Below are 3953 nucleotides of genomic sequence, written 5' to 3' on the forward strand. Positions count from 1 at the left end.
TGCCTTTGCTCACTGTCGCTCGATCACACAGTCCGATCATGCAGTTGCTCTACACCGCAAGAAGCCTCTCTTCGACCCCGTCGGGGTGTAGAATTTATATTCTACAAACGTGATATCCTTTTCACAATGCTGTCGAATCGTGTGAAAATCAAGCCTGTGAATGGTGCAATAAATGACTCCTCGAAGTTAGCTTTAGCTACCGTCGTTAGGACCTGCCTGCAGGTCAAATTTACGGCAATCCACTCTCTGAAAGACTCCTTCATTGTCGTCTGCACAGATGACACGGAAGCACTAAAACTAATGGACGACTCTTCAATCAGGACCCTACAAACACAACAATTCACTCTATCCCCGTCTCCATTCTTGAAGTCGAAACGTTCGGTCTTTGTGAAAAGACTTGACAATATCGTCACCTCTCTCTCTACTGAAGCATTGAAGACATCTATTGAGGAACAAAACATGTGGGCCTCGGTAGACAGCATCTCAAAGATCCCCAACGCCGCATCAATGCTAAAGATTACATTCTCAGACATCTCCATGGCTGCCCAAGCTCTCTCTGACAGTCTGGCCATCTCATATTACCACATTCACCCAAGTCATATAGAACAAGAACGTTTCACATACATCTCCCACTGCTGGACCTGCTACTCCTATAATCACACCACCAAGGACTGCCCCATCAAGAATAAGAAGTTTTGTTCAAAATGTGGGAATGATGGACACGATTTCAGATCCTGCACCATTACTACAGCACCAACATGTCTTAACTGCAAGGGTAATCATCATACCCTTGCAGCTAAGTGCCCACTCAGGAAAGAAATCATATTGAAGAAAACTAAAGTTCTGAAGAAGACCTCCAATTCACCGACATACGCTGCAATAACCAAACCACAAACCGACACCATCAAGACTCTACACGCTAATCTACAGGCACCATCGCCCAGCAACTCCCTCTCTCCACTCCCCGACGGTGCTCCCTCCAAGGTGCTGTACTGCATGGTGTATGCACACCTTGCAAACGCAGCAAACCCCGGCACTTTCAACACAACTATTAACGAACTATTCCGCCTGAACAACATGCCTGCCTTCAATTTTCCGGACTCCACACCTTCAGCAGACATCCTCAAGATCCTTCCCAACGTCCTGAACTTTACTGCACCTGCAGACCTGTCTCCTGCCCAAGCAACTGCTCCTGTAACTTCTATAACCACTTCCACCGCTGACAACGTTGATCAAGTTGCCTCAACCACCGTCTCCCACCTCTCCCAGCCTGCTGTTACACAACTATTACACCTCACAGCTGCTCCTGTCGACCCTCAGTCACCTGCTACCACCATTGCAGATTCTCCCAATAAATCCACTCCAGAAGAGGAAGATAACGACGACTCCAGTAAACCCTCATGGGAAAACCTTACCTTTTACACTTCTCCTTCAAATACTGACACCATGACCTGTACTGAACTCTACAAAAGCCTCGGTGCTGGATTATTATTATTATAATCAAGGGGGAAGCGCTAAACCCGGAGGATTATACAGCGCCTGGGGGGGGATGTGGAAGGCATTCAGGCTTAATTCGGGGAACTGGAGCACAGATCCAATTCCCTAAATCAAGAGCCCCTCACCAACATCAAGGAACCTTCCTTGAGGGGCTCGGTGCTGGAACAGTCAAGTATGCATGTGAATCACCGCTTCACTTCACACTCACCCAAGTTCTTGAGTTCATCAAGCCTCTACGTTTCACCTTCAGCAACAAGGCTAAACTATACCACCTATCTAGAAGCAGCTTCAAAAAGTTCGAAAATGGCTCCATTGCTAACCTGCCTCCTCAGTTACTCCTATAACTCCCATATGTGTTCTACCCTCTGATGTGACCTAGCCTGCTGCCAGCTACTCAAGATTCAAGACTTCAACTACCACAAGTTCAATGCAACAGTCCCTGCTATTCCTGTTCTCAAGTCTGCCCCACGATCGCCTTAGCTGTTGGGTTAAGCCCTGGCTCTATTTCTCTTACTAAGAACACTCCTCTCCAGAGCTATTCTTCATCTGTCCCGTCTTCCCCGCTCATCCCATTGGGATCTTACCTAAACTTGTTTGCTTTTTTGCCTTTGCTCCAGATTCTCCTCCACCACGGTGTTAGGATTTATACAGGGAACTCTGCTCTCAACATATTTAACTTGTATGCTCCTGCTGATAAGTTTAATTACTAGGAGCTCCCAACTTTTGCCCATTCTGAACCTACTCTTATTATTGAAGATTGAGACACTTATGCAACATATGGGAATCTTTATTCAGGAAACGTTTCGCCACACAGTGGCTTCATCAGTCCGATACAAAGTAGAAAGGCGTAAGGAGAGGAGGAGTTTGAGGTAATCAGTCCCTCAGCCTGGAGTCGATGTGTTCAGTCCATCAATCTTGTAGAATGTACAGCATAGGGCCGTAGACGTGGCTTATATACTGTAGTGAGGTGAGGCGAAGCAGGAGGAGGTGAGGTCATAGTGGTACCATCCACTTGTCCAACCTTTGGACGAAGACCTACTTCGACTAGTGGATGGTACCACTATGACCTCACCTCCTGCTTCGCCTCACCTCACTACAGTATATAAGCCACGTCTACGGCCCTATGCTGTACATTCTGCAAGATTGATGGACTGAACACATCGACTCCAGGCTGAGGGACTGATTACCTCAAACTCCTCCTCTCCTTACGCCTTTCTACTTTGTATCGGACTGATGAAGCCACTGTGTGGCGAAACGTTTCCTGAATAAAGATTCCCATATGTTGCATAAGTGTCTCAATCTTCAACTTGTCGGTTTTTCAAACCATTCATCACTACTCTTATTATTGGCGATTATAATGTAAGACACAAAAGCATTGGAAACTCTCAGTTTGGTAATCGTAATGGTAATCAGCTGTTGTCACTCTTAAACAGTCATGATAATGTTCAAATTGTAGGTGACCTTGAACCCACACATATCTATGGAGGCGTCCTTGATCTGTGTCTGGGCTTCAACATTACTTCTGCCAGCTGTGAGTCTTCCATCGTAACAGACATAGCGTCTGATCATTTGTAAACAAACCCACTGGATCAACAGTGATCATTAGTACATTTAGGGGAAAGAAACTATTAGTTGGTACACAAATTTATTAGTAATTTATACTTAGATAATAATTTGATTGCTCAATAATAATTTGATTGCGCGCGCGTGTGTGTGTGTGTGCGTGTGTGTGTGTTAGTTAGTTACCATTTTGTCCTAGGCACATGTCGATTAGACACTAGGCCTGTGTGTATGTGTGTGTGTGTGTGTGTGTGTGTGGTGTGTGTGTGTGTATGTGTGTGTGTGTGTGTGTGTGTGTGTGTGTGTGTGTGTGTGTGTGTATCTCAGTCTCCTCAGATATATACACAAGACTGGCTGTATGTGCAGGCTCAATTATATATTATAATCATGGAGTGCGCTAAACCCGTAGGATTATACAGGGTACATGGGGGAGGGATGGGAGGTATTCAGGATCAAGTCTGGTAACCGAAGCTCAGATCCAATTCCCTAGATCAAGAGCCCCTCACCAGCGTCAAGGAACCTCCCTCGAGGGGCGGCTGAATGGTTGCTGACGACTATATATTGAACCCAGTAAGACAGAGAGAGGCTGAGGGGAACACCGGAACACACGTAGAACACAGCAAGTAAGACACACACAGTAGTCAGCATATTCAGCTCACAAACAAAGATTTTGAGTTCGTTTCCATGGCAAGTTTCCTCACACTCGCTGCCACTATTCATCCACCTAGCAGTAAATAGGCAGCTGTTTGTTGGAAGATTGTGTTTGGTCACATCCTGGGAAAGTGATCATATGTGTCTTTGGATCTAGTTTATGATGCTAACGTTTTCGCCATGTACTGTATAATATTTAAATACCAAAACAATGACTTATTTTTTATATCTTTCAGTTGTCCATT

The 3953-nt window shown here is 45.3% G+C and overlaps 1 protein-coding gene across 3 annotated transcripts in view; it reads right to left on the reverse strand.

Moving 5' to 3' along the window:
- Nucleotides 1-3129: 3129 nt before the first annotated feature.
- Nucleotides 3130-3953, reverse strand: part of LOC128697018 (uncharacterized) — a 56176-nt gene continuing 55352 nt past the window's right edge. For all 3 annotated transcript variants that reach the window (XM_070095209.1, XM_053788523.2, XM_070095210.1), the window contains one exon: nucleotides 3130-3953. This exon is cut by the window's right edge and continues 1114 nt beyond it. The gene's annotated coding sequence lies outside the window, so the exon portion shown is untranslated.

Source organism: Cherax quadricarinatus, chromosome 49 (assembly GCF_038502225.1).
Source record: "Cherax quadricarinatus isolate ZL_2023a chromosome 49, ASM3850222v1, whole genome shotgun sequence".
NCBI classification, from domain to species: Eukaryota; Metazoa; Arthropoda; class Malacostraca; order Decapoda; family Parastacidae; genus Cherax; species Cherax quadricarinatus.